The following is a 25,280-nucleotide window of genomic DNA, read 5'->3' on the forward strand; positions in this document are numbered from 1 at the left end:
CGAAAGATCAAAATGGACATAATAGGTTTTCAAGGTTTTTCTCAAATATTTTGAATATAAATAGGGGTTGAAAATCTAATGTATGGAAAATATATGTCATGTGAGTATCTCCAAATTTTCTCAGATTTTTCTAAGGCAGAAATGTAATTTTCCATATAGAAATATCATTTGTGGCCTTAGAAAGGGACATGCATATAAAATAGGAAAATAATTTATAAAATAATTATTTTATGATTTTGGAGAGTTAAAATAGTTTTAAACCCAGATCACCAATTTTGGGTAAGAGCACTCCTTTTCCATCAAAGACTTGTAGTTCAACCCAAAGCAACGTTTTGAAATAGTCAAAAATAATAGAAAGAATTTTTGCGAATATTTATGTTATGAAAGTATGGTTTTTGAATCCACTCATTCAAGCATACAAGCATACAATGACAACCATGACACTCACATCATTGGTTTTTGAAAAGTTTTAATAAACTCAGATTTTGAGACTACGGTAAAAGTGAGGTGAAAACAGGGTGCGACAGCATCGCGCTCAGGAGAAGACAACAATGAATGCCCCCCAGGGCTGCACCACCTTAGGGTGGAACGCCCTCGGTTCAGGAGCTGTAGGTTTCCACCCAGGGCATGCACCAGTTTCACCTTGGGCCTCATGCTCGTGAGGGCTGGGCACGGTGCCTTTCCTGGGTCTGCCTCGGTGGTGCTAGGAACCTAGAGAACTGGGTTCTGTTTAGCAGGCACGCACACGCGCACGTCACCTCAGCAAGGTCCATGGTGTATGTGCTTCTCGCGTAACACCCAAATGCAAGTGGGCAAGAGCGCGTACCATTCGAGACAAGGCGTTTTCTATGCATGGTTTCCCTCGAGGGGCCTCACGAGGCACGCCTCGCAAGCATCAACCCTTAGCGTGAGCGTAAGTGCATCTAGTGCCCCTTAGTGATTTTGGATTATTGAAGACTTATAGGTTAAGAGACTGATTTGTTTGTGAGTATACACATACTCTACAAGTCGCTAAGGAGCTTGAGTTATTCGAAGAATATCGACCCCTAAAAATGTATGTCTTCGGGTGAAGACTTTGGTATTTCATGTGAAGACTTTTAAAGTGAGGAAATTGGTGTGTGCGTGAAGAAATTGATGCAACAACTTTGAAGCATGAAGACTTTCATTTTCATTGTTTCATTTTCTGTATTCTATGTCATAGGGCCACCGTACTGTTAAAGGGGGTCGAGGTAAAACTAAGGAAAATTTCTAGGTGATGCTCATCTCAAAGCCTACACATACAAATCGTTTGAGTGAAGCCTTTGCAAATCTTCAACAGCTTAGTCAAATTCTTAAGTGATAGACACAAAGATCTTCTGGTCTCTGAGGAATTTTCTCTAACTGAGGATTTAGGTTTTCGCCAGTGCGAATTACCTACCCGTGAGGAACATGAGTGACATGAGGACTTCCATAGATGAAACATTCTGACGATGGCGGTGCTATGCGTCGGCTATCCCAAACCTTATCCAACTAACGGTCATATCATTGGGGCATCTATGTCAATTAATGTCGGAATTGCTCCCCGGCTATAAATAGCCACCCCCCATAACCACTAGTTGGTTGGCTGCTCCATGAGAGAAACTCACACTTGTCATTTGAGGGCAACCCATTCCTCGAAGACTTTGAGAGAAATTCATCAGTGATGAAAAAACCCAAACAACCAAACCAAAACCCGAAACCCCCAAAGTGACTGAGCATCACTGAAGAGATTGTTCCTATGTGGAACCGATGCTTGTTACCTTTGAGGACTTTTCATCCTCCATACGGTTAGGCGTCATGGTCTAGAGCATCCAACAATAAATTATGGATTGCCGAGTGACATAGTTTGTGAGGGTTCGGAAGTCTGCCCTCAAGACTTACCATGAGTGTTTGGCGATGATTGTGTGTCCTTAGTTCAAGGAGAATACGGTAAGGACTTAGTGTCGTGGGACTGTGTGTCCTTTGGTTTAAATACCAAGCCGCTCCAAACCAGACGTACGACTGTCACAACAGTTGGAACTGGGTCATCAAACAATTGTTTTCATCGAGCACCTGGTTCTCATTCCTAAACCCTCTCATTACCTCAATTGTATGTTGGCGACTTTGATCTTTACTGTTTGAAGAATTTGACTGAAGACTTTCTCAATTTCCTCACCCCAAATTCTTCACTTAACTTATTCTTCACCTGCTTGTCCTAAACCCACTACTTGTGCAATACGAGTGTTTCATTTCACTCTGACGACTATGTTATTGTTGTTTTTCACGTTTGTCTGAGTACTTATTTCGCTGCATGCTGTTCGTGACTCAGGACTTTCCTCACTGAAGAAGTTCTATAAATCACATATTCATGCCCATCTAGTCGATATAATGCACTTCCAATTGGTATACGAGCAAAGTACTCCCTTGGTGTGTGTGATTTTGGTTTAACCACGTGGAATTTTAGTTATGTTGACCGCATGTATGATCAAGGTCACTGTGGGTTGTCCCACCTTTTAAGAATGGACTTCCCCTATTGGAAGAACAAGATGTGCATGCACCTTGAAGCAATTGACAACGATCTCTGGTATATTATGGAAAGAGGTGTTCCCATCGTGTATGAAACTGTCAATGCTGCTGATGTGAAGAGATTCAAGAAACTCAACTCTCAAGCGAAGAATACCATCCGTGGCCATCTCAGTAAAGGTCAATATGGTGGAGTGAGTGCTTTGGGATCTACAAAGCAAATCTGGGGAAGGGTGTCCAAGGTTAATGAAGGATTTTCCACTCAACGTGACTCTCGTGTTGATGTTCTTCGCAATATCTTCAACCGCTTCAAGAGATTGGTAATGAGAGCTGCCAAGAAACCTTCGATCGCCTCACTAACATCTCCAATGAACTACAGGATCTTGGAGCCAGAGACATCACTGACCATGAGGTAGTGAAGAAACTACTGAATTCTGTTGATTCTTCATTCGATACACTGGTTGTGATGATTCAAGAACAAAGAGACTATAAGGCACTAGATCCTGTTGATATTCTTGATAGAATCAATACTCATGAATTCCAACAAGCTCAGAAACGAGATCGTTGTGGATGAAGCTATGGAAGACCTCGTGCGCTGAAGGCAAAGGATGTTTCCTCATCTGAAGAAGAAGACTCTGATTACACACTTGGTGACGCTGAAGAACTTGGTCAGGAACTTGCTATGCTCGTGAGGAAATTCTAGAAGTTCTCAAGATGAGGGCCATTCGAAAAGTCTTCAAGAAGAGATATGAGGAAATCAAAATCTTCATCTGAGGATTACAATAAGAGGACACGCCATAAATGCAAGAAATTTGGTCACTATATTGCTGATTGTCCTTGCTGGGAGAAGGAATCAAAGAAGAAGAAATACAAGGATGACAGTTCTCATGACTCAAAGAAAAGGAAGAAATCTTGAAAGTCCTCATCCTCAAAGTCCTCATCGCACAAGAAGAACAACTTCAGAAATGCTCGGGCTCTTATTGGCAAAGAAATGGATTCCGAGGAAGAATCTGAAGAATGTGATTGAGAGGAAGGTTCTAAAGAGGAGTCACAGTTTGGTGTGGCAAGCCTAGCCATTTCTACCACATTTGTCAGCAAGTCCATCTTTGACCTAGAAAAAAATGATAATGTCAACAACACTAATGACTATGATGACGACGTTGCTCCCACCTATTGCTTCATGGGAAAGGTTCAAAGGTACCCAGCTTTGCTTTGTCTTCTCACTCTAGTGACTGTGAACCTAATGACTATGAAAAACCCAGTTACAACAAGCTTTCTAATATTGCCACTAAGCAACAAACTGCTATTGAAAAGCTTGAGAAAGAGCTAGAAAAAAGCGATGACCTGTTGAATGAGGAATTGGATTGGACTTAAATCTTGACTGATGATGTCAAAAGTCTCCATTCTAGGTTTGATAGTCGTGTGGATCGTGATGTCACCCTCCTGGCCGATTGTGAGAAGGTTTCTTATGAATTTCTTCAAAGAAAGCAATATCTTGAGAAGTTAAGGGTGTGTCATGATGATCTTCAAATTGAAAATGCTTCTTGCCTTGCTCAACAAATCAGTACTGCTCAGGAAGAATTCATTCCACCATGCTTGAAATGCATCGAACGCGAATCTGCTAATTCTTCACCTAAAACTTTACATGCTTCTATTGCTACAAATTCTTCAACATATATCTATGGTTACAAATTCCTCACTTAAGGAAACCACAAATGTCACTGAGGAAAATGCAGGGTTGAAGGAATTGTATGTGACAGGCATTTACAAAATCCTCAAAGGGCATCAAACTCTTTGCGATGTGCTCAAAAAGCAGATTTTGAACAGAAACCCTAGGAAAGAGGGTATTGCCTTTCAGAGAAATTGAATATTGATGGGTGATACTGGAAACCTGAGTAGTTTCCCAAAACCTAATGGGTTGCTGCAAAAGGACCTCCTGTTGATCCATCTACCCTATCATGCTTTGCATGTGAAACTTCATATTCCTCTGATGAGTCACTTAACTGAAACTATAAACTATTCAAAAATCAGAATGGTTAAGTATTTGCAACATATGTTGGAACTAACTGCAGGAATGGACCACCCTTGAGGAAAATCTAGGTTCCCAAAAGAAGCTTGGAAAGTCTTCACGTGAATGTCCTCATGACACCACCAATGAAGAACGGGAACTCCAGATCACATTCCTCAAGTGGACCAATTTCTTCACGAGGATCAAATTCCTCATATGGTCAAAACTCTACTCATACTCGCACTAATGCTTCTGATATGCAGTGAAACTAGAGGGGACATGAATATGTGCACTATTCCTCAAATCACTATATTCATTAGTCCTCGAAGAATTCCTGTGCTTATTCATTTGAGTACTCTAACTACCTCATGTGAAACAAAGTAGATTAGCTTCAATGCCTCAACTCCCTTATGGTGCTCACAGGATGCTGAACTCCTTGCCATCCCTCCAGATGTGGGTGGTGAAGAAATTGAACTAATCACTTCTGCACGCCAGGTCTCCTCATGAAAGTCATCATCTGAAGAATTTGCTGTAGACCTGAAGCAAATGCTTAAAGGACGCAAGCTAATCTTGATGAAAAGTTTATCATTTCACACATCCTCGTTATGTTTTAATTCTACCTTATGTGATGAAATTCAAGTCCGATGAATTTGATATCATATTCTTCACTCTGAAGCATATGAGATGGTAAGCAGTACTAATTCATTTGCACGACGACAAACCCAAAACCAGAAAGTGGGTTCTTGATAGTGGATGTACAAATCACATGATTGGTGACAAAATATTATTGATGAATATCCCACTGACTCCATCACCACTGAAGCATATCACCTATCCAGACAAAGGTAAAAGAAGGCTATTGGGACTTGGTAAGCTGGCTATTTCTAAGGACCGACACATGGACAAAGTCATGCTTGCCAAATCCCTCAGGTTTAACCTCATGTTAGTCTCAATGCTTTGTGATCTTTATATGATTGTCATCTTTGGCAAATATCGATGCATAGTCATCATGGAATATGACAAATCCAAAGTCTTCGAAGGCTTTAGGAGAGGAGACTTTTACATTGTTGATTTCTCTACAGGTCCACACCGGCCACGTGTCTACATCCAAAAGCCTTAGAGGGCTGGCTATGGCATCGACGACTTGGTCATGCAGGCATGAGATTTTTTCACACACTGGCCAAGAAGAAGCATGTCATTGGCATCTAAAGTGTCAAATTCATCAAGGATCATGTCTGCGGGGCTTATGAGTCTGGAAAGCCGACCACATCCAGGAACTCCTCGAAGACTATCATGACCACCACTCGTCCTTTTGAATTGTTTCACATGGACCTCTTTGGACCTACTCATTATGCTACTCTAACCAATGTAGTATCTCTATATGGCTTTGTCATCGTTGACGACTATTCTTGTTATACTTGGATGCACATTATACTTTACAAAACTAAAGTGCAGGAAGTATTCAACCAATTTTCCTCAAGGGCCTCGACGAACTTCGGCATCAAGATGAAGCACATCATGAGTGACAATAGGACGAAATTCAAGAACACTGGTCTTGATGACTATCTTGATGAACTTGGTATCACTTAAGAATTGTATGCTCCTTATACTCCTCAACTTAATGGTATCATGGAGCACAAGAACATGACTTTGGTTGAGATGGCATGGACTATGCTTGAAGAATATCAAACTCCTCGTTGCTTCTGGCCTGAGGAAATCAACACTGCGTGCCATATCATCAACATGGTATATCTTCACAAATTCCTCAAGAAGACTTCATACGAACTCCTCACTGACAAGAAACCCAATGTAAGTTACCTCAAATTCTTCGGTGCAATATAATGGATTAGAGATCCATACTACAGTTGAAAGTTTGCACCGAAGCACATGAGGATTTTATGCTTCGTGACGGAAAGGACTCGCACACCTATAGAGTCTTCAACAAGTACCACAATAAGGTTGTTGAAACTGTAGATATGCGGTTCGATGAAACTAATGGCTCCCAAAGAGAGCACTTGCCTCATGTGCTAGATGAAATGCCTCCTCAGGAATCTATTAAGCTCAAGGCTACTGAATATATCATTCCTACTAAAGAAATGAAAGTGCGTTATATCGAATAGAGGAGGGGTGAATAGGCGATTTTTACAAATTTCCCAGTAAGGAAATTCCTAGTGAAGAAATTCCTCAGTCACGAAGTGAGTGCAACGGAATAAGTACTCAAACAGATGTGCAAAAATAGCGATAGCTTAATCATCAGAGTAAAATGAAACGTTCACGTTGTACTGGTAGCATGATCAGGATAAGTAGGTGACGAATAACTTAAGTGAAGAATTTGAGGTGACGGGTTTTAGAAAGTCTTCAATCAAATTCATCAAACAGTAAAGATCAAAGTCGGCAACATACAATTGAGGTAATGAAAGGGTTGAGGAACCACAACCCGGTGCTCGATGAAGAAAATGATTTGATGAACCAGTTCGAACTGTTGTGATAGTCGAACATGTGGTTTGGAGCGGCTTGGTATTTAATCCAAAGGACACACAGACCCAGGACACTAAGTACTTATCGTATTCTCCTTGAGCTAAGGACACACAGTCCTTGCCCAATACTCGTGGTAAGTATTTAGGGCAGACTTCCAAACCCTCACAAACCTGGTAACCCGACGATCCACAGTTCACTACTAGATGCTCTAGACCATGACGCCTAACCATCTCGAGGATGCACAGTCCTCAAAGGTAACAAGCGTGGCTTCCACACATGAACAATCTCTTTAGTGTTGCTCAATTACTTTGGGTTTTGGATTTTGGTTTGGGTGTTTGGGGTTATTCGTCACTGATGATTTTCTCCCAAAGTCTTCGAGGAGTGGGTTGCTCTCAAATGATAAGTGTCAATTTCACTCGTGGAGCAGCCAACCAACTAGTGGTTATGGGGGGCGGCTATTTATAGCCGGGGAGCAATCCCGAGATGAATTGACATAAATGCCCAATGATATGACTGTTAGGTGGATAAGGTTGGGGACAACTGGCGCGCAGCACAGCCTCGGTCAGAACATTTCAGCTATGAAAGACCTCATGTCACTCATTTTCCTCGGAGGTAGGTGATTCGCACTGGCGAAGACCTAACTCCTCAGCTAGAGGAAATTCCTCAGAGAATAGAAGATCTTCCTCTCTATCACTCAAGAATTTTACTAAGCTATTGAAGATTTCCAAATGTTGCATCCGAGGAGTTTGTCTGTGTAGCCTTTAAGATGAGCATCACTTGGATACTTTTCCTTAGTTCTACCTCAACCCCCTTTAACAGTACGGTGGTCCTATGACACAAAATACAGAAAATGAAACTACGAAAATGGAAATCTTCACGTTTCATAGTGTTCACATTGATTTATTCATGGACACACCAATTTCCTCACTTTCATAGTCTTGAGAAGAAATACAAAAGTATTCAGCCGAAGACATACATTTTTAGGGGTCGATAATCTTCGAATAACTCAAACTCCTCAGCAACTTATAGATCCCGTGTACACTCAGAAAACATATCAATCTCTTAACCTATAGTTCTTTAATACACCAAAATCACTAAGGGGCATTAGATGCACTTACAATCTCCCCCTTTTTGGTGGTTGATGACAAACATGTTAATTTTTGAATGGGGATAATTATATAAAGTGTAAGTATAGAGTTTGAGGAATTTGAATGCAAGATATAGAGAGACTCCCCCTGAAGATGTGCATATTTGAGGAATTGCTTTGGACTGCAAATGCACATTGAGGATTTATACCATGGAGATCCCCCCTATATCTTGTAATCCATGCAGGCAGTTGACATATAACTTGAGGAAATTGAAATGCATGATGGAAAGTGGAGTCTGATGAATTTCAACATGCATGCATTAGTCATCATGAGGAACAAGCATGCAAGAAAATGGTTCAAAAGTGTCAAACCACCACTAGGCATAAGTTTACAACTCATACTACCAAACACTTCAGAAGAACGAGAGTTGTAACTTAAATAAAATATAGTTCAAAAGCATATAAACTGATAAAATAGACCCGCTTGAAGACTAAACTCAGATTTCTCCCCCTTTGTCATCAAGTGACGAGAAGGGATGAAACTAAGTACTAACGCCCTTGAAGAATATCACTTTGTTGGTGGAGGAAGAGCGTTGGGATCGTTCATCCCAACAGTGTCGTCAAGGTCGTCAGCATCATCAGTTGTGCGCATTGAGGAAAATGAGTAGGCCACCAGTTGAGGAACTATAATCTTCTTGAACTTCTTCTATGGCGGACAGAACCATTCGAAGTTGTGCTGGAACTCCATTTCAACGAGTTCCTCAGAAGTCTTGAGCTGAGACAGAATGGCCCAGGTGTAGTCGAAAATCTCATGAAGATAATAGTGATTTTTCTTCACTACATTCTGAGTCATAGTGAGGTCTTTCACAATGGCACCAAACCGACGCTATACGCATTTGTGGTTGCGATCAACCTTCTAATGAAGACTTAGCAAGAGCTCACGGCTAGTCATCACACACGGTACAGTTGGACTGGGGGATTGTTGTGAGGCAGTCTTTGAGTCCAACTGCTTCGTCAAACATGGAATCTATCGTCGTAGTAAATAATAAAATAATAAGTAGCTCACTCAAAAAGAGAGCACAAACTCACTTAAAAAATGTGTCACACCCTGTTTTCACCATCACTTTTTTTGTAATTCAAAAATCTGAGTTTATTAAAACTTTTTCAAAACTAATGTTGTGAGTGCCATGATTGCCACTGTATGCTTGAATGCTTGAGATTGTGATATCAAAAACCACAATTCTCATGACTCAATTTATTTTCAAAACCCTTTTTCTTATTTCTGGTCAATTCAAAACCCTGCTTTGGGTTGCACTACAAGCACTTGATGGCAAGGAGTGTTCTTACCCAAAGTTTGTGATCTCATTCTAGCATCATTTTAATTCACCAAAACCATAAAATAATTATTTTATGAATTATTTTCCTATTTTATTTGCATGTCCATTTCTGAGGCCACAAATGATATTCCTATATGGAAAAATACTTTTGTGCCTTAGAAAAATCTGAGATAATTTGGAGATGATTAGAAGGACATATATTTTCCATACATAAGATTTTCAACACCTATTTGTATTATTATTATTATTTGAGTAAAACCCTGAAAACCTTTTCTATCTCTTTGACCTTTTGAAATATTTCCAAAGGAAATATTCTCAATAAATTCCTAGAAAATTCCAATGGTATCCCTAAGCCATATTTGGTTTCCAAGTAAAATTTCACCTTGATCCCAGGTAAATAAGGTCACCAAATAACTGCAAAACCCCTTGTGTCCAGTATGAAGTTAGAGCAACTGCACATAGAAAAGTTTATCCATTGGGGCTGAAACTTTGCAGGAGTGCCTAATACCTCAAATGAGGACTCCATGCCAAAAAATGGGATTTGTGGCACTTGTTTTGACCACTCTCTCTTTGGAAGGAACAGATGTGGTCATTACGTGATGTTTCCAAGTTTAAAAATCTAAACTTGTCCAATGGAGCTCAAACTTGGTGAAACCCCTTGTTTTAGCACTAAACCAAATCCTGTTAAGTTGCACAGCCAGTGGTGGGGTGCAGCCACCCCAAACCACTGTCGAGCACCTTCTGAAAATTGGGTAAAACCCCTCCTAACCTTAGCTAAACCCAATCCCTTTCTCCCAAACTCATAGATTAGGTGTGTGACACCAATGCCTAACTCTAGTCAAGTGGCTCCTCTCTGGTTCAAAGTAGATAATCCAAAATCCCCAATTTGAGCTTTAGCCCAAGGCTGACAGCACCTGTTTCTTGTCTCTCTTTGACCAACCAAGACTTCCATGGGATTCCAACGGCTAGGCATCTCCAAGCCAGTGCCCAGGACATGCTAGACACGTCCAAGGCACCCCAGAGCGCACCAGCATGCCGTGGCATGCCAAAAGTGCGCTCTGGGCGCGCTGCAGAGAGCAACCGAGGTGGTAGCGACTCCCTTGGCCAGTTCCAGCCTCCCCGCGCTGTCTCTCCTCTCCCCCGACAACCCCTCTGCATCAGGCAGCCCTCAGGGCCCTTCCTTTCCCGCGCTAAGAGCCGGTGCGACACGTGCCCGCACGCACCAGAAGAGCCAGAGGAGCGCGGCCACAATAGCTCGCCTCTCCTCCCTCCCTCTCTCTCGAAGTGAGCTCTGGCGGTCCAAAACCACGTCCAGAGACCGTGGTTTCGACCCCAGCCTCTCCCTGCACCCCCATGCACACCACGCTGGATCACCGACGCTCACGAGTGGGCTCACCATCGCGGGCCTACAAATAGCCTCCCCCCTCGCTCCAGAACCCATCGCTCCACCTCACCAAGACCCCAATCACCTCCCTAGCCACCCCAGTAAGAAAGCACAGCCCCGGTGCTCGAGATCGATCGAGGCCCCTCCGCCTCGGAGCTCCGGTCGATCTCTGGCTACACGTCGGCTCTCACGTCTCTCTGCCTACCAAAACACTCCCAGTGACCCGAGGAGGCTTTCCCCCCTCTTTCCCGAGCAAATCCGTGCCCGTAGCTACCGCCTCCACCTTCACCCGAAACCCCTCCGCAGCGGCTACCTCATCGCCGGTGAACTTGAGCCCCTCCGTCGTCAAATCGACCACCAGCAGGTAGGCAATGACGAGCTGGACCCATTCATGTCGTCCTTAGAGCCCGAGGACGTCGATAGCCACGCGGGCATGCTCCTCCTCCTCTCTGGCCAGAGGTAGGAGACGACCTCGACAGGTGTGCCCCACCTCTGTGTGGCCCATCTCTCTCTCCCTTGCTGTACGCAACCACTGAACGCAGGGGCCCGCGCGTCAGGTTCAAACCTGACGGCGCGCGCGCCTGGGCAGGATGGTTGGCTGGCCAGCGGGCCGGCCCAGTCCCAGGCCAAGCCAAGCCACGGCTATAGCCCTTTTTCTTTTTAATTGAAACTTATTTTTCAATGATTTTTGTAAAAAGATTTAACCAGTGAAATAATATGATTTTTTCCACTGTTATTTTTCTAAAAACATGTAGTATTTAAGAGAACCATTAAAGTGCAACAACTATTCTATTTTATAATAATAAAAAGAGTTAAATTGGAATAGTTTGCTTCTATTATATGGATTTAAAAAATATTCTTTCACTAAAACCACACACAAATATTTTTAAAATAACAATATGAATTTATCATAATTAAACAACATTTTAAAAGTGATTTTGTGATCTGTTTTGGAGTGAGCTAATTATTGCATTTATTTATTACGGTGATAGAAAACCGGTGTGAGGAAGGAGTTGGAGGGGAAGACCTTGAAGACCCCGGATACCTAGAATACCAAGGCAAGCAACCCTTTGACCATGACTGAGCATATTTTGTATTGCATGCTAGTGTAGCAAGTATTTCCGTTACTTGTGATCATAAGTATTCGGTAAATCATTAAAGTGATGTTACTGAAGGCTCCTCCGGAGCACTTGCATTTTGAGCATGATCCTACCACCTATGAGGGTCACGCTACTATCATGTTGAAAAGTAGAGCTAAGCATAGTAGCATGAGCATGATGTTGGTACAAATCAAAGGTTTATGAAAACCCCATCGGGTGCCACTAATGCCTGAGGGTGATGATGAGTTAGGTGGCCACTTTCGGTGAAGTGGTGCACCGGGTATTTTGAGTGAGTATGGTTACGGAAATGGGATTAGATTTATGATGTGTCGACCGTCCCAACCTTACATGTACAACCATGTTAGCCCTTTATGGGACGGGGCTTTGTTGATTACTCTGGTTGGTGCTAGCAAAGAGCCACATTACTAGTGGCGGGAGTGATGTGTGGTCACTCTCGTGATGGGGTCGTTCCAGGTAGGGAGACTATGCCGTTTTTACGTGTTCCAGGCACACCATTGGTCCCCGCATGGTTGACACTGTCCAGAGTCGGTGCTCGTAAGATGTACAACATGTGGGCGGGGTACCAATCGAGTGGACCTCATTGTCTAGTATCGTCAGGGGAAAGGCATTGATCGGGTACTTACCTCGGGTATGTTATATACCGCGAGTCGTGGATGACACGGAAGTTTCTCAGATCTCGTGGGTCCAGCGTACTACCTCTATAGAGTGTAAAACTATTCGAATAGCTGTGTTCACGGTAAAGGATAGTTGGGAAATCCTGCTTAAACTACGTCGAGTCGTTTCCGCATAAACCAAGTGTGTGTGAGTATGTGATAAACTGGTGTTAATATGAAATAGTTAATATGACCAAGTTTGGTGACTTGGCATATAGGGTGAACCCGAAGTGTTCAACCCTTGACAGATATGTTGATATCTGTAACTTGTTCGTCAAATCAACATTTAACTTATGTTCCACACCCATGATCATGTTTATTTTACTTAAGTTGTTATCCACCAAAGATGCATATTCTTGTTATCCTTCACTTGCATTGTTCATATCATGGGCTGTTTGTGTGTACATTCAAAAGTACTCATTGGCTTGCCACTGGTTATATCATTGACCAGACATGGACGGACCGGAGTTTGGAGAAGAATACGTCTTCGCAGACGCCCCTGCGAACTAGGACACTTCCCAGTTAGAATGCATGTTGGTGTAGGCTGATGGTATGGGCACCCGCTTAGCCCTAAGATTTCCGCTACTAGTTGTATCCGTGTGATTTGGCCTTATAGGCCATACCATGGGAACATGACCATTCGGTCACGTGATGTAACAATTTGGTACTTGGATGTAAGACTCTCAATATTCAGTATCTGTGTGTTCGATGAGCATTGATCTCTGTGACAACTGAGCACGTTCATTTGGCGATCTCGACTCGTAAGTCGGGGTCCCCATAGAGCTGGTATCAGAGCCATCCTGACTATAGGAAGCCTTAGGTAGCATGGACGATAGCCAAGACGATTAGTGCACCTAAACTTTAACCTGAGATTTCTGCACCCACTGAAAGCTTTCTAACCCTCTCCCCTACATCTTGTAGTTGGCCGCCGTACCTGAGATGCTTCTCGAGACGGGCTTTCCCCTACTTTTGGACGATAGCCTCGAGAAGTGCCAAGTACGCCGCACGCCCATCTTCCTCTACCACGAGCACTGGGTCAATGCCAACACCAAGGAATATCACGTGGACGTGATAGTGAAGGCTAATGACTCCCCAACTAGTTGGTTCTTTGAAGGACCACAGACGGAGGATCTGATCTTGGCAGTGGAGACAGCCTCATGAGAGGTGTCGTGCGTCTCCGCGGCATCCTTCCTGGGATGGCTAACGAGCCAGCTACTCGTCACCTACCTTTTATTAAGGATGGGATAGACGGGAGTTGGACACACAACACATCTTCAGAGGACGGGACGCCACTAAGGTTTCAGACCTACTTCAGTCTCTCCTCCGACACTTTGACACACCTTTTGATCAAGGATTCAACAAAGATTAGGCAAGAGCTGCATAAGTCAAGGACCTACTTCGCCTGGAGAAGATGAAGAACCGTAAGTTTAAGAAGGAAGGAGCAACCGGAGGGCGATCAGCCATTGCCTTCCGAGAGGGAGTACCACTGCTTCAGGCCACTCCTATTCAGAGTCGCCGCCTGACCGCGGAAGAGTACACCGAGCTCCTCACTGCCTCGCCAACTAAGAGACGCCGTCATGGACCACTTCCTTCTCCTACTCCCCTGAAGGAGGAAAGCACAAATGAAGATGAAGACGAAGACCCTGCATAACCCACCTGTGAGACCGAGCAGTTCGCCGCTTAGGATTACGACTTAGGCAATTAGGAGTTTTCCCCAAGCGTAGGGAATTCATGTATCGGTTCATGCGAACCATAAGAGTTGTGTAAGCTTGTTTGATGCAAGCCGCATTTCAGCCTTAGGCAGCTTGTAAGCGACTACATCACTTGTTTTAATTTAATGCATTAGCTTTTCCAAAAAACTTTGGCTTAAAAATGTCACACTAGCACAACGCGAGACCCCCTTATTAGAGCATCATCCCTTATGATTCCGGCCAGTTCGGCTAATTGACCTATCTACTTCCCTGACAGGATGCTGATTGCAACTCACACCAGCACCTTCGGCAACCCCGACTCTGCCTCTTCAGGTTAGTAGCAGGGAACCGGAGGGGACGCTCAAGCTGGAGATCACAACGAGCAGCGGCAAGACGATGTTGCACCGCCACCGCCTCCTCCGGAAAGCTTGACTATGGCTCAGTTCCTTCAAGCTCTCCGCGAGGAACGTCAAGCCAATAATGCCGATAGTCAGCAGCTGGCTCAAGTCTTGGTGAACAACCCGCCGCAAAACGAGAATGGCAATGGTCGCTCTACTCTATCCGAGTTTATGCAGACTATGCCACCCATATTCACGGAGATGACTGAACCATTGGATGCTGATGACTGGATCTGTACTATAGAAGACCTCCTCATGCTGGTCAAGTGCACTGATGATCGTGAGAAAGTCCTCTATGCTTCTCACTGTCTCGGGGGAACAACCAAAGCTTGGTTGAATGGGTTCCAGATCATGTGAGCCAGGCAGGTCATCACTTGGGATATGTTCAAGGAGGGATTCCGCGTTGCTCACATTCCTCCCGGAATGATGACCATTAAGAAGCGTGAATTCTGTGCTTTAAGGCAAGGCACTGGATCCGTTAAGGAGTATTTGCAGAAATTCGACCTCCTGTCTAGATATGCACCAGAGGATGTCAACACTGAGGCCGCTAAAGTGGAACGCTTTTTGGAAGGATTGTAGCAGTCACTCCAGTATCAATTGGTTGTTTGTGAATGTCGGACCTTGAGCGATCTGGTTAATAAGGCCCTTATGTTGGAGGATAACCATTGTGCAATGGACGACACCCGTAAGCGCAAGCTGATGGGTAAAGGAGGACCTAGTAATCCGAAGCCACGCCTATGGCAGTCAGCTCCAGCAAGACCCAGTTATCAGCAGCAACAGTACAAGTCTCCAACATTTCTCCAGAACTACCAGCCTCAGCAGCAAGTCAACACCAAGCCGACATTCAACCCACCGAACAACAATGGAGTCAAGACCAACCTTCCAGCACAAGTTACCTATTTTGGATGTGGACAGACTGGGCACTATTCCAGGTAGTGTCCCAACAAGAAGCCCGACGCACCGCGCCCCAATATGCCAAATCAAGGTCAAGGAGTAGCATGTAGGAACCAAGCACCCCGCAATCAGCAGTATCACATTAGGGGACGTATCAACCACATCTCTACAGAAGAGGCACAGGAAGAACCAGACTACATTCTGGTTACGTTCCTCGTCAACTCCACCCCAGCAACAAGATTGTTTGATTGTGGTGCTTCGCATTCTTTTGTTACTCAAAAGTTTGCGAAAAAGTGTGGCTTGAAGCCTACACTGTTTAGCGGGTAGATGGCAGTACATACCCTGGGAGCAATGTTAAGGACCAACCTAGGGTGTAGAGAAGTCGGGATTGTTATCAATGGGATAAGCTTCTCAGCAGATCTCATCGTCATTAAGTCTCAAGGCCTAGAAGTAATTCTCGGCATGGATTGGTTGGCCAAACACGAGAGCATCTTGGAATGTGCCAACAGGGCTATTACCATGACAAGCGACCAAGGGGTCAAAGTCAAGTATGTCTCTGAGACAGTATCCACTCGTGTACCGCAGGTTAACATCCTGTCGAGAGAAGAGCTAGACCGAGTGCCGATAGTCTGTGTGTACCCGGACGTCTTTCCTGATGAGCTACCAGGGATGCCTCCCGACCGAGACATCGAGTTCATCATTGAGCTCATGCCCAGATCGAGGCCTATTAATAAGAAGCCTTATTGGATGGGATCCAAAGAGCTAGCAGAGATGAAGAAGCAGCTGGATGAGCAACTCAGGAAAGGATTCATTCTCCGAGCGCATCACCTTGGGGATCACCTATTCTGGTCATGTCTAAGAAGGATGGGATTATCAGACTCTGCGTCGATTACTGTTCCCTCAATGAGGTCACGATCAAGAACAAGTACCCACTCCCCAAGATTGAAGACTTGTTAGACCATTTAAATGGAGCCAAGGTATTTTCCAAGATCGATCTCCGATCTGCATATTACCAACTGAAGATCCGACATGAATACATACCCAAGACTGTGTTCGTGACCCGGTACGGTCTATACTAGTGCATTGTCATGTCTTCCGGGTTGACTAATGCCCCAACTTACTTCATGTACCTCATGAACAAGGTCTTCATGGAATACCTGGATAAGTTTGTCATTGTATTTATTTATGACATATTAATCTTCTCCAAGTCCGAAGAAGAACATGAGCAACACTTGAGGTTAGTGTTGGAGAAGCTTCGAGAGCACCAACTTTATGCCAAATTCAGCAAATGCCAATTCTGGCTAAACGAAGTTGGATTCTTGGGTCATACCATGACGGCAAGTGTATTGGCAGTCGATCCCTCCAAGATTACTATGGTAACCAACTGGGAGTCGCCACTCGATGTGAAGGAAGTTAGGAGCTTCATCGGGCTCGCGGGATACTACCACAAGTTCGTAGAAGGATTCTCCCGCATCACTCGACCCATGACTCAGCTCTTGAAGAAAGGCAAGAAGTTCGATTGGACGCCGGAGTGTGAAGCTAGCTTCCAGGAATTGAAGAAGAGATTGACTACCGCCACGGTATTGGCTACTCCAGATATCATCAAGGAGTTTGTGATATATTGTGATGCCTCCAGAATCGGGATCGGTGGGGTCCTAATATAAGACGGCAGGGTCGTGGCAACTATATCACGGCAACTGCGTCCGCATGGGGAGAATTATGCCACCCATGATCTTGAATATGCAGCCGTAATGCATGCTCTAAAGACATGGTGACATTACCTTCTGGGGAAGCGATGTGAAATATACACTGACCACAAAAGGCTGAAATATATCTTTACTCAAAGGGAATTGAATATAAGACAATGAAGATGGTTGGAGTTAATCGAAGACTGCGATCTCAGCATTCAATACCACCCCGGCAAGGCCAATGTAGTGGTTGATGCTTTAAACAGGAAGACCATCACCTTGAACACTATGCTCAAGGAAAGTCTACCCGCCTTATATGAAGAAATGGAAAACTTCGGGTTGGAGCTATTTGAACCAAGATTTCTGGCTAACCTCAAAGTCAAACAAATAGTGGCTGACGATATCAAGGAAGCCCAGAAGGGGCACAAGAGCATTGAAGGCATCAAGAAGAAGATCCAGGAAGGCAAGGCCCCAGGATTCTCAATGGATAAGTAAGGAGTAGTGTGGTTTGAGAAACGTTTATGCGTACCCAACAAGGCAGAACTCAAGGACTTGATCCTGCAGAAAGCGCATGACACACCCTACTCTATTCACCCCGGTGGTACCAAGATGTATCAAGATCTCCGAGAGAAATTCTGGTGGCATGGCATGAAGAGGGAAATAGCATCTTATGTTGCCAAGTGCGACGTGTGCCAGTGAGTCAAGGCTGAGCATCAGCAACGTGCTGGACTGCTACAACCTCTCCAAGTGACAGAATGGAAGTAAGACAAAGTATGCATGGACTTTGTCACCAGCTTACCCAGATCTAGCAGAGGCCATGACTCTATATGGGTCATCGTTGACCATCTGACCAAGGTGTCTCACTTCATACCGGTCAGCACCACCTATGGGGGCGACAAGTTGGCTAGCCTCTACATTGAGCGTATTATGAGCCTTCACGGAGTTCCCAAGGAGATTGTGTCTGACCGAGGCACACAGTTCACCTCAAGATTCTGGAAGAAGTTCCAAGAAGCCCTCGGAATCAAACTCTCTTTCAGCACCGCTTTCCACCCGCAGACGGGTGGACAAACGGAGAGAGTAAACCAGATACTCGAAGATATGCTCCGCACTTGTGTCTTGGCGCATGGTGCCAAATGGGAAGACTGTGTGCCGTTCGATGAGTTCTCATACAACAACAACTACCAGTCCAGTCTCCAAATGGCCCCATTTGAAGTGTTGTAGGGACAGAAGTGTTGCACCCCGCTCAATTGGTCCGAAGCTAGTGAAGGATTGATTTTCAGTCCAGAAGTTCTGCAAGAAGCAGAGGGTAAGGTCCAGCTTGTTCGAGAAAACCTAAAGGCAGCAAAGTCGCGACAAAGAGCTATGCGGATTCTCACCGCAGAGATGTGGAGTTCGTTCCCAGAGACCAAGTGTACCTCCATGTCACACCTCTCAAGGGAACCAAGTGTTTCCACGTCAAGGGGAAACTTGCTCCAAGGTTCATTGGACCTTTTAAGATTACAGCCAGGCGTGGGGAAGTTGCTTACCAGTTGGAGCTACCTCCGGAACTTTCGGGTGTGCACAACGTCTTCCACGTGTCACAACTTCGGAAGTGTCTTCAAATGCCAAACCGTCCCGATCTTTATAAGGACATCGACCATCAGGCCATCGACCTCCAGCCAGACCTCACCTATCATGAGAGGCCGATCCGCATCCTGGATGAAGCAGAGTGTTGCACCAGAAGCCGCACCATCAAGTACTTCAAGGTTCAGTGATGAAACACGGTGTGACTATTTTAACTCTGTTTGAAAATCTTATGTATGGAAAATATATGTCCTTCGAGTATCTCCAAATTTTCTCAGAATTTCCTAAGGCAGAAAAGTTATATTTCATACAGAAATATCATTTATGGCCTCAGAAATGGACATGCAACTAAAATAGGAAAATATTTTGAAAAATAATTATTTTACGATATTGGAATGTTAAAATAGTTCTAAAACCAGATTAACATCTTTGGGTGAAGGCACTCCCTTGTCATCAGGGGCTTGTAGTGCAAACCCAAAGCAAGGTTTTTGAAATAGTCAAAAATGAGAAAACGTTTTTATGAAATAGTCATGTTATAAAAGCTATTTTTGGGGGCACTCAATCAATCATACACACAATCAATGATAGTCATGGCACTCATAGCATTTGTTTTAAAAAGTTTTAACAAATTCAGATTTTGAAACTATAGTTGAAGTGAGATAAAAATAGTGTGTGACAGACCTACCCCCCTTACAAGAATCTCATCCCCAAGATTCCTAAGCTTGGTACTAAAAAGGTGCGGAAATTCTGATGAGAGATAGTCTTCACCCTCCCATGTTGCTTCTACTTCGGTGTGGTTACTCCACTGAACCTTGAAGTACTTGATGGTGCGGCTTCTGGTGCAACGCTCTGCTTCATCAGGATACGGATCGGCCTCTCACGATAGGTGAGGTCTGGTTGAAGCTCGATGGCTTGATGGTCAATGTCCTTATAAAGATCTGGATGATTCAGCGCTTGCACACACTTCCAAAGTTGTGACACATGGAAGACGTTGTGCACACCCGAAAGTTCTGGACGTAGCTCCTACTGGTAGGCAACTTCCCCACGCCTGGCCGTGATCTTAAAATGTCCAATGAACCTTGGAGCAAGTTTTCTCTTGACGTGGAAATGCTTGGTTCCCTTGAGTGGTGTGACGCGGAGGTACACCTGGTCTCCGGGATTGAACTCCACTTTTCTGCGGTGAGAGTCCGCATAGCTCTTTTGTCGTGACTTGGTTATTTTCAAGTTTTCCCGGACAAGTTGTACTTTATCTTCTGCTTCACGAAGAACTTCCAGTCCGAAAATCAATCCTTCACCAGTTTCGGACCAGTTGAGTGGGGTGCGGCACTTCTATCCATATAGCACTTCAAATGGGGCCATCTGGAGACTGGATTGGTAGCTGTTGTTGTATGAAAACTCAGCGAACAACATACAATCTTCCCATTTGGTCCCATGTGCTAAGACACATGCGCGTAACATATCCTCAAGTATCTAATTCAGTCGCTCCGTCTGTCCGCCCGTTTGTGGGTGGAAGGATGTGCTGAAAGAGAGTTTGGTTCCAAGAGCTTCTTGGAACTTCTACCGGAATCTTGAGGTGAACTACGTGCCTCGGTCAAATACGATCTCTTTGGAAACTCCATGAAGTCTCACAATACGCTCAATGTAGAGGCTAGCCAGCTTGTCGCCACCATAAGTGGTGCTGACCAGAATGGAGTGAGATACCTTGGTCAGATGGTCAACGATGACCCATATGGAGTCATGGCCTCTGCTGGACCTGGCTAGACCGATGACAAAGTCCATGCCGACTCAGTCCCACTTCCATTCAGGCACTTGGAGAGGTTGTAGCAATCCAGCAGGTCGTTGGTGCTCAGCCTTGACCCGCTGGCACACGTCACACTTGGTGATATAGGATGCTATTTCCCTCTTCATGCCATGCCCCCAGAATCTTTCCCGGAGGTCTTGGTACATCTTGGTGCCACCGGGGTAAATAGAGTAGGGATTGTCGTGAGCTTCTTGCAGGATTAAATCCTTGAGTTCAGCCTTGTCCTTGTGGATTCTAGGGCCTTGTTCATCAACTACTCCTTGTTCATCCACGTTTCCCAAACCACACTACTCCTTGTTCATCCACTGAGAATTGGCCTTGCCCTCGTGGATATTCTTCTTGATGCCTTCAATGCTCTTGTGCCCCTTGTGGGCCTCTTTGATGTCGTCTGCTAGAGTGGGTTTGACTTTGAGGTTAGCCAGGAATCCGGGTGCAACTAGCTCCAACCTGAAGCCCTCCAGCTCTTCATATAAGGTGGGTAGCCTTTTCTTCAGCATAATATTCAAGGTGTTGGCCTTCCGGCTTAAGGCATCGGCCACCACATTGTACTTACCGGGGTGGTATTGAATGCTAAGGTCGTAGTCTTTGATTAGCTCCAACCACCTTCACTGCCTCATATTCAATTCCCTTTGAGTAAAGATATACTTTAGACTCTTGTGGTTGATGTATGTTTCACATCGCTTCCCTAGAAGGTAATGTCGCCATGTCTTCAAGGAAAGCACTACGGCTGCCAACTCGAGATCATGTGTGGCGTAGTTTTCCTCATGCGGGCGTAGTTGTCGTGATTGGTAAGCCACGCCCCTGCCGTATTGCATTAGGACTCCACCGAGCCCAGTTCTTGAGGCGTCACAATATATCACAAACTCCTTGGTGATATCAGGAGTAGCCAATACCGGGCGGTAGTCAGTCTCTTCTTCAACTCCTAGAAGCTTTCTTCGCACTCTGGCGTCCATTCGAACTTCTTGCCCTTCTTCAAGAGCTGAGTCATTGGTCGAGTGGTGCGGGAGAATCCTTCCACGAACTTGCGGTAGTACCGCGCGAGTCCGAGGAAGCTTCTAACTTCCTTCACATCGATTGGCGCTTCCTAGTTGGTTACTTTGGTAATCTTGGAGGGATCCACCGCCAATCCATTTGATGTCATGGTATGACCCAAGAATCCAGCATCGTGCAACCAGAATTTGCATTTGCTAAATTTGTTATAAAGCTGGTACTCTCGAAGCTTTTCCAGCACTAACCTCAAGTGTTGCTCATGCTCTTCTTCTAACTTGGAGAAGATTAATATGTCATCGATGAAGACGACGAAAAACTTATCCAGGTATTCCATGAAGACTTTGTTCATGAGGTACATGAAGTATACTGGGGCATTGGTCAACCCAAATGACATGACTGTGCACTCGTATAGACCGTATCGTGTCACAAATGTAGTCTTAGGTATGTCTTCGGGTCGGATCTTCAGTTGGTAATATCCAGATCTAAGGTCGATCTTGGAAAATACCTTGGCTCCATTTAGCTGGTCAAATAGGTCTTCAATCTTGGGGAGTGGATACTTGTTCTTGATCGTGACTTCATTGAGAGAACAATAATCGATGGAGAGTCTGATAGTCCCATCCTTCTTAGACACGAACAGAATAGGTGATCCCCAAGGTGGTGCACTCGGACGGATAAATCCCTTTCTTAGTTGCTCATCCAACTGTTTCTTCAACTCTGCTAGTTCTTCGGATCCCATCCTATATGGCTTTTTATAGATAGGCCTTGATCCGGGCATGAGATCAATGATGCACTCGATGTCTCGGTCAGGAGGCATCCCTGGTAGCTCATCAGGAAAGACGTCCGGGTACTCACAGACTATTGGCACCCGATCCAACTCTTCTTCCGATTGGCAATTTACCTGAGGGACTTGAGTGGATATAGGCTTAGGGACATACTTGACTTTGACCCCTTGGTCCCTTGTCATGGTAATAGCCCTTTTGGCACAATCCAATATGCTTTGGTGCTTGGCCAACCAATCCATTCCAAGGATCACGTCCAAGCCTTGCGACTTAATGACGATGAGATCTGTTGTCAAGCTTATCCCATTAATGTTGATCCGGACTCCTCTACATCCTAGGTTGGTCCTTAGCACTGCTCCCGGGGTATGTACTGCCATTTGCCCATTAAGTAGGGTAGGCTTCAAACCACATTTTTCCCCAAACTTCCAAGTAACAAAAGAATGCCAAGCACCACAATCAAACAATACTGTTGGTGGGGTGGAGTTGATGAGGAACTTACCCAGAATGCAGTCTGGATCTTCCTATGCTTCTTCCGCGGAGATGTGATCAATACATTCCCTGTTGTGGTACTGCTGGTTGCGGGCAGCTTGGGTCCTACCTGGCGCTCTTTGACCTTGTCCTTGATTAGGCGCATTGGGGCGCGGCTTATCAGGCTTCTTGTTGTGGCACTACCTAGAGTAGTGCCCAGTCTGCCCACATGCGAAGCAGGTAACATGCCCTGGGATGTTTGGTTTGACTCCACTCCTCTTGGGCGGGTTGATTGCTGGCTTGGGGTTGACTTGTTGCTGGGGCTGGTAGTTCTGCCGGAAGGTTGGTGCCTTGTACTGCTATTGCTGGTAGTTGCGTCTTGCTAGGGCTCACTGCCATGGGCGTGGCTTCTAGTTACTGGGTCCTGCATTACCCATCATCTTGCGCTTACGGGTATCATCCATTGCACGACGCTTATCGTCCAGCATGAGGGCCTTGTTCACAAGTTCGCAGAAGGTATGGCATTCACAGACAACCAGCTGGTATTGAAGCGGCTGCTGCGGTCCTTCCATAAAGCGTTCCACCTTCGCGGCTTCGGTGTTGACGTCTTCCGGTGCATATCTTGATAGGAGGTTAAAGTTTTGCAGGTAGTCCTTGACGGTTCCACTGCCTTGCCTCAAGGGTCGGAATTCCCGCTTCTTAATGGTCATCATTCGGGAGGAATGTGAGCGGCTCGGAATCCTTCCTTGAATACAGCCGAGGTGATGGCTTGCCCTTCTCGCATGATCTGGAACCCGTCCCACCAAGCCCTGGTCGTGCCTCCGAGACAGTGAGAAGTATAAAGGACTTTCCCACAGTCATCGGCGCACTTGACCAGCGCGAGGAGGTCTTCGATGGTGCGGATCTAGTCATCGACATCCAATGGTTTAGTTGTCTCTGTGAATATGGGGGGCGTAGTCCTGATAAACTCACACAGAGTAGAGAGACTGTTGCCATTTCCGTTTTGCGGTGGATTGTTCACTAATACTTGAGCCAGTTGTTGGATGGCGGCATTGTTGGCTTGACGTTCCCCCTTGAAGAGCTTGGAGTAAATGGGCCACTGTCAGGCTCTCCGGAGGAGGCGGTGGCGGGGAAATGTCGCCTTGGTGCTGCTCGAGGTGATCTCCAGCTTGAGCGGTCCCGCCGGTTCCCTGCTGCTGACTAGAGGTGGCAGAGGTGGGGTTGCCGAAGGTGCTGGTGCATGTTGAAATCGCCGTCCTGTTGGGAGAGCATACAGGTCAATATGCCGAAGTGGTCGGGGAATCATAATGGTCGATGCTCGTAAATAAGGGGGGTTTGGTACTGTGCTAGTGTGCGAGTTGAACAAAGGTTTTGGGAAATCAAATGCATTGAATTAAAACAAGTGATGTAATCGCTTATAGGCTGCCTAAGGCAAAAATGCGGTTTGCACCAAACATGATCACACAACACTCATGGTTCTCATGAACCGATACACGGACTCAACTATGCATGGGGAGACTCCTAATTGACCTAAGAAGTTCCTCTAAGCAGCGGACTGCTCGGTCTCGTAAGGAGGCTCTGCAGGGTCTTTGTGTTCATCGTCGTCAGTTTCTTCCTTCAGAGATGTGGGAGAGTGGAGTGGTCCATCATGGCGTCTCTTTGTTGGCGAAGCGGTAAGGATCTTAGTGAATTCTTTCTCGGTCAGACGACGACTCTTAATAGGAGTAGCCTCGAGCGGTGGTATCCCACCTCGGAAGGCAATGGCCGATTGGCTTGTGGGTGCTCCTTCCTTCTGGACCTTGCAAGTCTTCATCTTTTCCAGGCGAAGTAGGTCCTTGACTTGGTGCAGTTCTTGGCGAAGCGTCACAGACTCCATGATCAGAAGATGCGTCAAGGTGTCGGCGGAGAGGATGAAATAGGTTTGAAATCTGAGTGGCGTTCCGTCCTCCGAGGATGGGTTAAGCGTCCAGCTCCCGTCAACCCCGTCCTTAATAAAAGGCAGGTGACGAGTAGCCGGCTCATTAGACATCTCGGGAAGGATGTCGCGGAGACGCACGAGCACCTCTCGTGCAGCTGTCTCCACTGCCAACATCAGATTCTCCATCTGTGGTCCTTCAGAGAACCAACTAGTTGGGCAGTCATTTGCCTTCACTATCACGTCCACGCGATATTGTTTTGTGTCGGTGTTGACCCAGTGCTCGTGGTAAAGAAAAATGGGCGTGCGGCGTAGTTGATACTTCTCCAGGCTATCTCTTAAAAGTAGGGGAAAGCCAGTCTCCAGAAGCATCTCAAGTACGGCGGCCATCTATAAGGTTGTAGGAGAGGGTTAGAAATTTTTGTGGGTGTAGAAATCTCAAGTGTAAGGGCTGAGGGTACTACTCATCTCGGTTGTCGTCCATGCTACCTAAGGCTTCCTATAG

Source organism: Hordeum vulgare, chromosome 1H (assembly GCF_904849725.1).
Source record: "Hordeum vulgare subsp. vulgare chromosome 1H, MorexV3_pseudomolecules_assembly, whole genome shotgun sequence".
Classification (NCBI taxonomy): Eukaryota; Viridiplantae; Streptophyta; class Magnoliopsida; order Poales; family Poaceae; genus Hordeum; species Hordeum vulgare.